This window comes from Podarcis gaigeae, assembly GCF_964106915.1.
Source record: "Podarcis gaigeae genome assembly, chromosome: 12".
NCBI lineage: Eukaryota > Metazoa > Chordata > Lepidosauria > Squamata > Lacertidae > Podarcis > Podarcis gaigeae.
Window position 1 is genome coordinate 59,270,155 of NC_139688.1, and position 13,491 is coordinate 59,283,645.

The window sequence follows — 13,491 nt, forward strand, 5'->3', positions numbered from 1 at the left end:
AGCTGCAAATATACAGTTTTAAGTGTGTTCTAAGTGCAATATATGGGATGCGAGTGGCGCTGTGGGTTAAACCACAGAGCCTAGGACTTGCCAATCAGAAGGTTGGCGGTTCAAATCCCCGTGATGGGGTGAGCTCCCGTTGCTCGGTCCCTGCTCCTGCCAACCTAGCAGTTTGAAAGCACGCCAGTGCAAGTAGATAAATAGGTACTGCTCCGGCGGGAAGGTAAACGGCGTTTCCGTGCGGCTTAGTCATTCTGGCCACATGACCCAGAAGCTGTACGCGCTCCCTCAGCCAATAAAGATGAGCGCCGCAACCCCAGAGTCGGGCACGACTGGACCTAATGGTCAGGGGTCCCTTTACCTTTAAGTGCAATATACAATGTGACACTAAATGGCAATGGTGAGCCTTATGGAAAATTCAATTTATTTTAAAAAACGCTTTTTAAAAAAGCATTTTCAGAATGGTTTTTATATGTGTGTAGATTCCACTTAAGTAGAGAGAACCAAGAAGAAAAGAGAGACAGAAAGTGAAACTGGGCTCCTTCTGGCCTGTTCTTAAAGGCTGCATGGCCTTGAGAGAAAGATAACAGGACCAGTTCGAACCAGCTTAAACCAAAACAACACCTGCTCTCAGCACAAAGAAATTTTCCTTGTCAGCTAGAAACTTCCAGCTTGCACCAAGCTGTATCACTCAGAGAAGTTTCCAGAAGCTTCTTGAATAGAATAGGAAAGATCTCTACACTTTAAATCAATACTTTCTGAATCTCTTGTTGCTGTTTCAATGTCCTGCCAAGATATCCCATCTTTTGGAATGATAGCAAAGGTCTTATGACAGCATTTCTGAATTGCTGGTGGGGTATCACACCTTTCTTAGCCAATTGTTCTTTCTCATTATTAATGTTGGTATTCTTTAGGAATTTAGAGTTAAAAGAAATCTCATAGGCTGGCTTTTACTAGATAGATTCAAAATAAATTAAGAGGCTATCTTTAAGTCTGTATTGCCTGCAGAAGAACATAACAGCCACCTCAGGCATTGTTTTCCCAGAATACAGAACCCCAGCAAGGCACATTCCAAGGCTTTTGTTGATCTGCAACTCTCTCCTTGCATTTCCCAGTGACCATTTTCCATGGTCCGCAAGGGCATGTAAGCGCCTACCGATCAAGCAGTCCAGTTTCTTATCAATGCTATGCACTGTATGCAGATCAGCTGTACTGTCCATCCAACCCCCAGCAGATGCGCTTTGCCAGCTTCCCAGCCAGCGTTTTCTCAAAAGGGCAGAGTGCCACCTGCCTGGCCCACACTCTCCTCACGTTCCTCCTGTCCTGGGTCACTCACCTCTGTACCCAGAGGGTAAAAATAATTCTGAAGAGGTATAGAAAATCCTTTAAATCAGGCCGCAGCTTTTTTGGAGCAAAGTATACCTCAAGTTTGCTTTGTTTAGTCCTTGGTAGCATTTCATCCTTATCTGAGTTTCCAGGAGCCAGGATACCTTAGGCGTTCAGTTCCAAGTTAATGGCTATGGGTTTGGATATTGATTTTTTATTTTTCTTTATTTAAAAAAAATCATTTTCATAATGCTCACTGTAGCATTTCTCTACAAAATAAAAATAAAAATGGGGCACATGGCCAGGTTAGTGTGCACCATGTGCAGAAGTTAGTGGGGTTCCAGCATTTTCAGTGCAGCTGCAGTAGGAAGATGTTGAGAGAGGAAAAGCTGCTGACAGAACACCAACCTTCCCCCTAACAAATGTTCGCTTTAAAAATGCATGAGCAATCATTAGGCCCAATGAAACATGTGTGTATTCAGTAGAAAAAGGAGTGCTAACTTAAGTGCGTGGGTTTATATAGTGTTCCTGTGACTTTAGCTCCATTAATTTTTATGCATTACAAAGCACTACCATGAAGAAAACACTCTGTGTAGGCTCATAAATGGTTGAGGAAGTGCTGCGTGCATGTAAAGTCTCTGAATAAAACTTAGTGTAGCAGGTCTTTACTCTTTCCATTCTGCTTCAAGTGTGGACATTTCACCATTGGGGCTCACACATCAGCGGCATTAAAAGTCACCAAATGCTACACAAAAATGGCAGAATTTCTGTAAGAAAAATAGAACTTACATTTCTTTTTTTAAAAAAGTGATTTCATTGTTTTCAGGCTTACAAGGTTTCCTTTTTATCAATGCACGACACATTTCTTCTAAGGGTCTGTCACTTGTTGTAAATGTCCAATACTTACCAGACATTTGAAGACAATGTGATTTGTTCCCACAGGTTGCCTATCCTATCTCTTAATTTCTGGCTACAAAATACCAGTTGGGCTGCTACTTTCGCCTGTACTACCTTTGTAGTGACTATGCTGCACAAAGCAGTAAAATTTAGTATCAAAAGCTGTGCAAACCACCAAGACTCTAGTAGAAACAGACAGAACTCCACGATATGAGAAGCGTGAATTAAAAGCACAGAGAAGTGGAGTGGGGAAGGAATCTCTTGCATCATTCTAACTGTCCTTCCCTTCCCCCTACTCCTTCTTGCTTTTTTTTTAAACACACTGGAAAGTATTTTAACAGTGAATTCTGAAATGGTCCTCAAAAGATGCACTAGAAGAGGATGCACTTTACTTCACAAAAGGTGGCACATGCTAACAAACATATCTGATACTGCTTGGAACTGCATGGAAACAGACTGTCATTTGCTGCATTCTAAGGAATTTATCTCCATGCCAGTTAATGTGTGTTCAGGGTACTTTAACTGAACTGCAGAATGTTTGTGTTTCTATCCTAAATCTAAATGTTTTCAGAGCAACTGTTGTGTTTAGGAAATTGGCTAACATGCTGCTCTCCAGACGCTGCGGGATTAAGAGTCCTACTGGCCCCACCAGCATGGTCAATGGTCAGGTATGGTGGAAGGCAGAGCTGTCAGTCACAAAACTAGTCCCCCCCCAAAAAATTCCTCACATTTTCCTTCATGTGGAAAGCTTGGGAGAAAATATTCCCCCCCACCCCCTGATTTCTCCGCTCCAGATAGGTCCTGAATGCTTGGAAAGAGCCCCATTTGGTTCAGGCTGCTTTGAGGGCATCCCACTTCAACTAAGATAAACACTGAATCTCTCTGACGCGGACTGAACTGAAAGCATATCCCTAAAAAGTGGTTCTACCTAATTCAGAGAGCATTCAATTTGGATGGTGTCTAAGTTCTATAACTAGTGGAATGAATCCCTCCAGAGGTCCTTTAAGAGTCAGCTCTTAAATCATATGTAGGACTCTTCAGAAGAAATGAGAAGTTTAAGAAGGTCTTGTCCTTTCGTTTCTTCTTGAATTTTTTTAGACTTATTTAGATTTGAAGAGAGATACATGTGTTCAAGGTTAAATGTAGATCCAAAATTACAAGGATATGTTAAAGGCATATTGTTGCTACAGAAAATCAAACTTCAGCATTCACTATCAAATTTGGTCACGCAGTAGTGCAGGCAGAACCATCTGCTATTTCATAATTCCACTGCTGCAATCATTACTCTATAGTATGTTATCATTGTCTGGGGAAGGTTAAATCTCTTTATAAAATGACTGGCAATATTATAAAACCATTTCTTCCCCCCTAAGTAGGTCACGGAATACCAGGAATTTCAAATCTCCCCATCTAGGCAGGCGTGTAAGTACAGCCATTTTGCCAAAGCAAGCACTGAGGGAGAAAAAGAAAATAATTCCTTACATCCTGCTACACTTGTTTCATTGGTTTGTTCAGCTTTGTAAGCCGACACTGTCCTCACTTATGAAAACATATGAAAAACAACAATGAGATGGGGGAAAATCAAGTGTATGCGCACATATGGGGTAAATAGAAGAGATATAGGTTGACAGACCAAAATTTCCACATACACAACACTAAAAGACATTTGGGATCAGTGATATTCTATAAGGATGCGACTTATGAGCAGAATTCTATGGAATATTGATGTTTTCAAATTAGTGATGTTCTCTTAAAATAAGAAACCTAACAAACCCTGGTTGAGCAACGAGATCCAAAAATTAGCAGTGGAAAAGGGGAGGAACCCAGTTCTTGCCCACTTTGTTCACATTTTTAACAGGCCCTTCTCCTGCACCTTACTTTTCTGCTTGTCAGGCTGCTATTAAACCAGCAATTTTTTTCCTTGGCATGGAGACAAGTAATGGGAAAAACTTTGCCTGCTTTATTTCTGTGTGTCAGACTGCCGTTAAAGGCCCAGTGCCGAGCCAAGGAAAACAAATGCCTAATCTTTTCTTTATTCTGCTCAGTCACAGATTACTCCAACTTTAGGAGTATAGTTGTACCATTTCTTTAGTTGTACCTGCTTTATCCCCTTCTAAATAAGCAGCAAGCTTGAGAATGGAAATAGTGGGAGTTAAAAGGGGTGAAATGTCTTAAGGGTACCCATAACAGACCACTAAGCTCAGGTCACTGAACCCAGGCAAATTTTGGGGAGGTTAGAAGGGAGATTTTGAATAGATCCTGCCCATGCAGCACCTATTGCTTGGTCATTATTTTTCCTAGAAAGAAGGAATCAGGGATCAGGGATCGTGACACTTCAGTCTCCCACCTGCTTATAAGATCACTTATTACCTATAAAACCTATTATGTTACCCCAGTAACTATGTTGGTAAGAGTAGCATGATGTTTTCATTTGTTGGAAGCCGCTCAGGGTAGCTGGGGCAACCCAGTCAGATGACTGGCATATAAAATAATGAATTATTATTATTATTCCAGAATTGATTCCACACGCTTCAGCAATGTCATCTGGAACCTTGGGTGCAATAAAATGTACTAGCCCTTTGAAATTCAGCTTGGAGGTTTAGCTATGTTGCTAATCTGCAAAAACTACTGAACTAGGTGCTGCTACTTTCAAATAGCAGTACTTTTAATAAGCCTCTGCATAGTCTTCCTTCAGAAATTTGGCAAGCGTATTACAATACAAACTAGTCCCAATTAAAATGTATATATCTGGGTGTGCAGAGTCTTTTGCTCTTGTTAAAGAATCACTGCTGTTCGTTAACTACAGAACATTGCTCTGGAACATTGCTCTTTTCTTGAAAAATAAGTACCTGCTTATCTGTGGTTTGTCCAAGCAAGGATTTCTTTAACCTTCAAGAAAGAGTGAAGCACAGCTTGTTTCACTGTTTTCTCAGGATAGTAATAAAATACAAAAAAGTAGTCCATTAATACCTGTGATTTGTTCATCTCTCTGCACAATGCAGCTGCTTACTCACAACTTTCAAAGAACAAGTAAACTTGCAAAACATTGGAAGTGTTTTCCTATCCATATTTGATGTCTTTCTTCATATCTACTCTGGGGGTCATCGTTTCTTCTAATTTGACCCTTCTTGGTGTGTGGATGCAGCCATTGCAAACAGAACATTGATACCGAGATACAGTTTGCATCCAACTAAAAGCTAATAAACTGAGGAAGGCCAGGTTTAGTAGGTCCTAACATTAGCAGACAGCTTCTAGGCTAATTTTTTAAAAAAAATTTTTACTTCAGATACTGATTTAAATCTACCACATTATCTATGATACAAAGAGGATTTAAACAGCCTCACACACAATATAAAACAGAAGAACATAGTGAAAGCCTTGCTTGATCAGAGTGACCTATTTCAGACCATCATGCAACCATCATTTAAGTGATCATCTTAACCATCTTAATCTCTATCCAATCTCTCAATGACACATCAAGAAAAAAAATTATATGCTTGTGGCTAAGCATGTTTATATCTAAATAATTTAGAATCATTAATACTTCATCTCATATGGCAAAACTACCAGCTACCGAAACCACAAACTTTTCAAAGCTTTACACATCAAGGAGTTGAGAACCATTTTGTGCCAAAGGATCAGGGTTGTTCATGGGACCAAACGGCAGTGCAGACAACAGTGGTTGGATGAGGCGGGTGTGACTCTCACTTTTCTATGGTAGGCTACATTCTGGCCATGCAAAAACCAGGTGCACACGGGGACCTCACCTCCATCCAGGCAAGCAAAAGGCGTTATCACAGTTCGACAAATTCAAGCAAGGCAAAAGATGCTCAAAGAGGGCATGGCACTGTATAGGAAAGTATTTAATGTATGTTTTACTGTGTTTGATATTTTAACTGGAAGCCATCCAGAGTGGCTGGGGCAACCCAGTCACCATATCATGACTGGATGTGTGTGTGTGTGTGTGTGTGTGTGTGTTTGTGTGTGTGTGTGTAGAGAGAGAGAGATATATATATCAATCTCTCTCTATATAGATATATAGGTGCCGGGCTGGTTAGCGTGGCCTGAGGAGGGAAAGTGGCTTGATGAGAGTCCCAGATAAAGCAGTCTGGATAAAGGCCATATTGACATGTTGTACAGTTACTGTAAATGGTTCACTTAACACATGGGTTGGTAAACTAAGGCCCTCGGGCCAGATCAGGCTCAATTGCCTTTCAGATCCAGCCCATGGACGGTCCAGGAATTCAGGCAGCTGGCATAGCGCATGCAATGGTTTTTGCGACTCAGCCAGGCTTGAGGGTCAAAAGTGAGGTGGGCGGCTGCTTGAGACAAGCCCCTTCTCCGTCTGTCTCGTGCAGCAATCTTTTCTTCCGGGGTGGGGAAGAGGGAAAAGGAGCCACAGTTCGGATTTCCACCATGGAGTTGCCGGCGACTGACCACGAAAACTATTCAGACACATTATTATACACACATAACTCATTTATTCAGTGATCTTTGAAAAACAATTCCCATGTTCACATGGGAATGTATACACAGAAGGAAGAATTCAAGAGTTTCAGCATCAGCTTAAACACCATCATGTTTTTTTTAAAAAGACTGAACTGATATCTGGAGAGACCTTATGAGGAAAAGATGAGACCATTTACTGTTTCCAGAAAGCTGGATTCCAGATTCATCATTTAGCTATGATGAAATACAACCCTCTGTGTGCGACACAGAAATCAAGTAGGACAGCCAGCCAAAAATGAGGTCGGAACTGGACAAAAAGAAAAAGAAAAAATGCAGGCACAAGGGTATCACAGCCGAAAGAGATGAAAAAAAGTAAAGAGTTGCAGAGACATAAGGAGAGAAACACTGAAGAGAGCAGGAACAGGAATAGCGGAAATTGGTGTGTTTGTGTGTAGGATTGCAGCTTGGCAACTTCAAAGGAGAAAGGCGAGGCAGCTGTGCCAAGAGCCAGAAAGATGAGAAACTGGGAGCAAGCTGAATAATGGAAGAGAGGTACACATGCCAGCTGTAGTCAAGAGCTGCAGGAAAATGGCATGGAAGTGGCAAGGATGTGAAGAGGGAAAGCTGAGTGGGAAAACAGCTGGGACAAACCGAAGAAGACTAATATTATCCCTTGCTCAAGATATTGCAACACTTTAATGCCATTTGAACTAGTGAATTCTAATAACCAAAGTAAATATTACTGGGGTTGCACTGTCTTCAGAAGGAGAAGAATTTGACTTTGCTAATTGATTTGGAGACTGTTAAAAAAAGAGATTAAACATTATAAATGGTGAGTGTCTCTTTGTGTATCTCTTTGTGCCTCTATCTGTTTAATATTATGTTATAATTATGTAGGCAGCTCTATAAAGAATCATCTCTTTAGTTTACACACTGCAGGGATTCCACAAAGCAAACAGAAAGAGAAAAGCATGCTTCATAAGAAAACTGAAATCAGAGTTTCATCAACCTGGAAATCATTTAGTGGTTCCCACACTGCATGAGATTGTATGACGCTACCAGCTAGGCTGTTCTCAATTTGTACACATAAGCTGTGGAAGGAAAGTCACTAGTGGTGGGAAACGCAGATCTGAAAGCAGTAAAAAAACAAAAGGGTTTTAAAGGCTGACTTTGTAACCAGAGGCATAGCGTGGGCGGAGCTGAGGGGGGGCTGTAGGCCCAGGTGCAGGGTTTTTAGGGTGCATGCCTCACGACACTGTGGGACTGGCAGGCCATCATGAGCTATTGCATCCTTCTCAAGCCCCCCGCCAGCTGCCCTGCTATGTCCTTCTCAAGCTTCCCTCTAGCTGGAGGGCGGTTTGAGAGACGCAACAAGCATGCACCCTGCCAGTCCATCAACACTTTTGCAATTCTCACAAAACGGTGCTATGGTTGCAAGGTATGTGAAGGGTGCATTCACACTGCAGCTGCTGCCCTGCTCCACGCCGATTTGCAAGGCTGCAGGCTGGCATTGGTCAGGTTGGCTAGCCAGCCTCTGCACTGTGCCTGGCCCCGCTTGGTTTCAGTGGGTGGGGGTCACACTGGCAGCATGCCCTGCCCCCACAGCACACCCCTGCGCCCTGGCGCATACATGCCTGCCCCCAGCACCAGCTAGGAACACTCCACCATTGTTTGTAACTGGCAACACACAAGAACACAGACTATGGTTCATCAGCCCTAGTTAAACAGTCAAACTCTCCTGGGGTGGCTCAGTTGCTTAATGCACACAATTCTCCACTGACGTTCTAAATTACTCCCCAAAGTTGAGGTGCACTGGGATATGAACGTATTCCAGCAATGTTGCTGCAACTCCAGTACACATGAGAATTAGAAACATTAAAAAGAAAATCAGATTAGCCACAAAGGCATAAAAGAAGGGCATTTGTTCCCACTGTGCCTAAATGAATTTACAGCATGCTATCATGTGCAAACAACCACATTCCTTTGAAAGCTCACCATGTGGCCTAGTGCCAATCACTATTTATCAGTCTAACCTGTAACACAGGATTGTTGGGAAGATAAAATGGATAGCAATGGAACCCTAAGCTCCGGGCAGGAAAGGTGAGAGAAAGATCTACGTTTACAATGAAGATTAGTTGCTTAAAGCAAACAATTACTGCTCAAATATAATTCCCAACCCAACGGAGAATTTAACCCGGAATCTTCTGCATACAATGTAGATGCTTCACTAAGCTTTTAGAAATCTTTGCTCTATTATCACTCACAGTATCTGTTCTTATCTATAATACAGTTAAATGAACTGTAGCTTAAATTTTAAAGATATTTAAAGATATTCCAAAAACATTCATTAGCCTCATGCATCAAATGAACATTTACAGTGTTTGACTAACAATGCCAATATGCTAGAGTGGCTTTCTTTAAAAAAAAGTTTTTTAATAAATAAATAAATTCTTTTTTCACATCACACAAAATAACTCACAATACATCAACTACTTTGATTAGACATATCAAATCAAATTGTTACAGTTCATTCCAAAAAATCTTTCCACCTATTACTATGATGTCTTGGGAGGTTATAATGTTCTTGACACATATAATCCGAAACTGGATGTCACACATTATTGAAAAGATAGGATTAGAATTCCTTTTGGTCACACAAATCACCTTTCAGGCTCCTCCTGTCCATGCTCTGGTATAATATGCTTCAATGTTCAAGTCCAAGGAGGTGTGCTATTGCATGGCTATTTCCTTACATGCAAGAAATGCAAGGAGGAGGAATGTAATGCAAAAAGGAATGTTAAAAGTTCTTTATGAGCAATTGGTGGAGTAGACATGTCCTTTATTCCAAGTAAAACAAGTTGAAGAGAAAGTTGCAAGTCCATTTTGTATGTTAAACTCAATACTTTAAATACCACAACCTAAAATGGGTAAACAGATGTGCAAAACCACCACATAAGTATATAAGATCCAGTCTCCCCACATTCCCTCCAACAGGCTGATGCCCCTGGTATCATGGGAAACTCTTACCTTCTATGTAAGAGTTTCAGAGAGAATTCCCTTTAAAGCATTTTAAAAGATTCCCCCTACCCATCCAAGCATATTCCATTTCTCATTAGAGCTTATTACTTGAAGGTTCATTTTTGTGGCCACAAGATAGACAAATTCTACCTCAATTAATATTTTGTATATAGTTGGTACTATACCCTATTATATAGGGACGTGGGTGGCGCTATGGTTTAAATCACTGTGCTGCTTGGGCTTGCTGATCGGAAGGTTGGTGGTTCAAATCCCCGTGACGGGGTGAGCTCCCATTATTCGGTCCCAGCTCCTGCCAACTAACAGTTCAACAGCACATCAAAGTGCAAGTACATAAATATTGTAGGTACCGCCCCGGCGGGAAGGTAAACGGTGTTTCCATGTGCTACTCTGGTTTTGCCAGAAGCAGCTTAGTCATGCTGGCCACATGACCCAGAAAAAACTGTCTGCAGAAGCGGACAAATGCCGGCTCCCTCGGCCTGTAAAGAGAGATGAGTGCCACAACCCCAGAGTCGTTTGTGACTGGATGTGAAAATTGACTATAAGGTGGTCAAAAGTGGTCAACTCTTGGTATGGCTTGAATAAATGGTTTTAACAGAAAGAAAAACAATTGAGCAGCTTTCAAAATTCCTTCTGTTCAATTTGTGATCAATGACACACGCATTTCCTTGCATCTCTCATAACCAGGAGTTCTTGAATGGTAAATCAGACATCAGATTCAATTACTTCATCTTCTCTAATAACAAACACAGAAATAACTGTTGGAAGCTGCCCAGAGTGGCTGGGGAAACCCAACCAGATGGGTAGGGTATAAATAATAATAATCAGTAGTAGTAGTAGTAGTATTTATGTGCACAATGTGTTGTTGCAAATCAAACTCTTAAAATGACTGCAATGTTTTCTTAGGTGTACCTGAGCCCTATACTGCCCATGAGATATGCTGCATGATTATTATTTTTTTAAAATTTGCTATCAAATAATAAAACAAAGTAGAACAAACAACTCCTTACAGAAATTCTGATTACATCTTTCACTTCAATCTCACACAATATCGCAATATCAGAGATGAAACATTACAAATGGCATATATGTTACTTTGGCTACTCCCCTAACTAAAGCTTAAATGTAGTGACCAAGCCAGCATTAATACTCACAGCTCTAGCCCAGAATCTGACTGACTGCCATTTTTCTATTTCCTGTTCCTCATTTGTGGTCAAAGGGGATGCACTTGTTTTGACCACAATAAGTTAGCATGTACACAATGGAAATTTCAAGAAATTTCAGCAATTGCCTTCTCCCTTTCCCTGATTTCTTCTTAATCCTAGGGCAGTGTCTGCGCTAAGATTTCAAAATGGCTGGAATGCATTTCAAATGAACATTTGATCTCAACATTACACATTTTATGGTGCTCAAAGTGCATTGAGCCCCCACAATGAACATCATATAAGATGAACATCATATAAGTTTGTGATGTTCAATATGATTTTTGGTACGTGGAACCTTCTGATCACTGGTACCCAGCTTTGTCATGTGCCTGTGCCCACCGTCTCCCAAAGCTGGCTGAGGAACATCACATACAGACAATCCTTAAGTTAAAGAAGCAGTGTTATGGTGGATTACATTATGTTTTCTGGATATCAGCTGGAACCACCTGTCTTTCCTGGAAAAAATGTTGAATAATGTACAATAGCCCAAACACATTTTCTAAAAGTTGTAAATGGTGAGGAAACATCACAATGCCTTGCTTACAATTTGAATCTTTCAGCTGTTTGAAGTGACCATGTGGAATTTCAGCACTCTGAACACACAGTGTTACCATGAGTTCAAGGATTTCATCAGTCATGAAGGCTACAAGCAACTTACTTTAAAAAATAATCAGCTGCCCAGATAAATTTGTGAACATCCTTCAGCTCCTCCATGATAACATGACAGCAACAATCACAGATAGCAATGGCTCTCAAAGTGAACCAGTGGGATCAGGTGTTAAACAGAGTTGTGTTATCACCCTACTCTATTATTTTCATTGCCATGATTCTACACATTGTCGAAGGGAAACTCCCCACCGGGGCAGAAATCATATATCAAACAAATGGAAAGCTCTTTAAGTAGGCTGAAAGCAAAGAGTAAGGTTACCATAACTTCCATCATAGAGCTTCAATATGCTGATTATGAAAACATCAAAATACGGAAGCACCTTGGCTTATGTAACCCTCTGGTTACGTAAACTTCATGTTACAAAAGCGGCAAACCCGGAAGTATCGGATTGGGTTTCGGCACATGCACAGAAGCAGTCTACCGCCCTTCGCACATGTGCAGTGGCAGTCTACTGCCACGCGCATGCACAGAACAGTGATCCTTGGGTTTCGGAAACCTCGGGATCCGGCCGGACCTCTGGAATGGATCCCATTCGCAACCAGAGGTACCACTGTATCCAAATTTCAGGCTTCACTGTACAGTTGTCAGTTTTAGTCTGACCTTTTATAAAGGGACACTGCTGTAGTGTGTGCACACTCAGAGGATGACTTCCAAACCATCCTAAATATCTTCTCAGAAGCCTATGAAAGCTCAACATCCAAAAAACCAGAGTGCTACACCAACAAGCACAAAACAAGCCCTCTGAAGATTCACAAATCCAACTCAAATTGTAACATTGAAAAGCGTCCATCACTTCTCCTACCTGGGCAGTTATCTTTCCACAAGTGCTGACAATGATGCCGAAATCCAGCATCGCCTGAGCTCTGTGAGTGCAGCTTTCTCCTGACTGAAGCTCAGAGTGTTTGAGGACCAGGAAATTTGCAGGGAAACAAAAATGCTTGTTTACAAAGCTATTGTACTACCAACCTTACTGTATGCTTGTGAAACATGGACCACTTATAAATGTCATCTCCAACTCCTCGAAAGAGTCCGTAAATGATGTCTCTAAAAAAATTCACATATAACTTGGGAAGACAGGCAAACTAATGTCAGTGTACTGGAAGAAGCAAAGATCACCAGTGTTGAAGCAATGATTCTTCAACGTCAACTTTGTTGGACTGGTCAAGTTGTATCATCTTCCAAAGCAACTACTCTATTCTGAACTTAAAAATGGAAAGCATGATGCTGGTGGTCAACTGAAGAGGTTTAAAGACTCTCAAGGCAAATCTAAACAAATGTAGTATAGACACCAACAATTGGGAAACACTGGGTCTGCAAGCATTCCAACTGAAGAACAACCTTTACCAAAGGTGTCATGGACTTTGAAGACACTCAAACTCAGGACGAAAGGGAGCAATGTGCTAAGAGGAAGACACGTTTGGTAAACCCTCACCATGATAAACTCCTACCCGGAAACCTATGTCCCCACTGTGGAAGGACGTGTTGATCCAGAACTGGTCTCCATAGTCACTTACAAACTCACTGTTAAGACCGTGCTAATGGAAGACAATCTTACTCGGCTACGAGTGATCACCAAAGAAAGAAGATAACAAACTTATGTTCAAGCATTTCATCAGTCATGAGGGCTACAAGGAACTTACTTTAAAAAAGAATAATCTGTGAGCAGCAGCTCATAGGCTAAATTTTACCTATACCTCCAGTAAGAAATTCTGTGCATGTGATCAGTACAGATCTTTCATTGTTTGACGTTTTAGGATGTACAAGGAACTACTTGAACATTAGTCCCCATTCTGACTAACAAGAGATACATGCAGTAACAACAGATAGTAAAAATTTCAAATGCATCCTCCTAATTTAAGATACTTAAATTTGTCATGCTAAATTATCTTCCTATGTCTTTCCAAAGCC

General features: G+C 41.1%; 1 protein-coding gene across 2 annotated transcripts in view; it reads right to left on the reverse strand.

Annotated features, from left to right (window-relative positions):
- The window catches only part of EGFR (epidermal growth factor receptor), a 151,295-nt gene that overhangs the window by 87,867 nt on the left and 49,937 nt on the right, over positions 1 to 13,491 (reverse strand). The gene's annotated exons all lie outside the window — the stretch shown is intronic.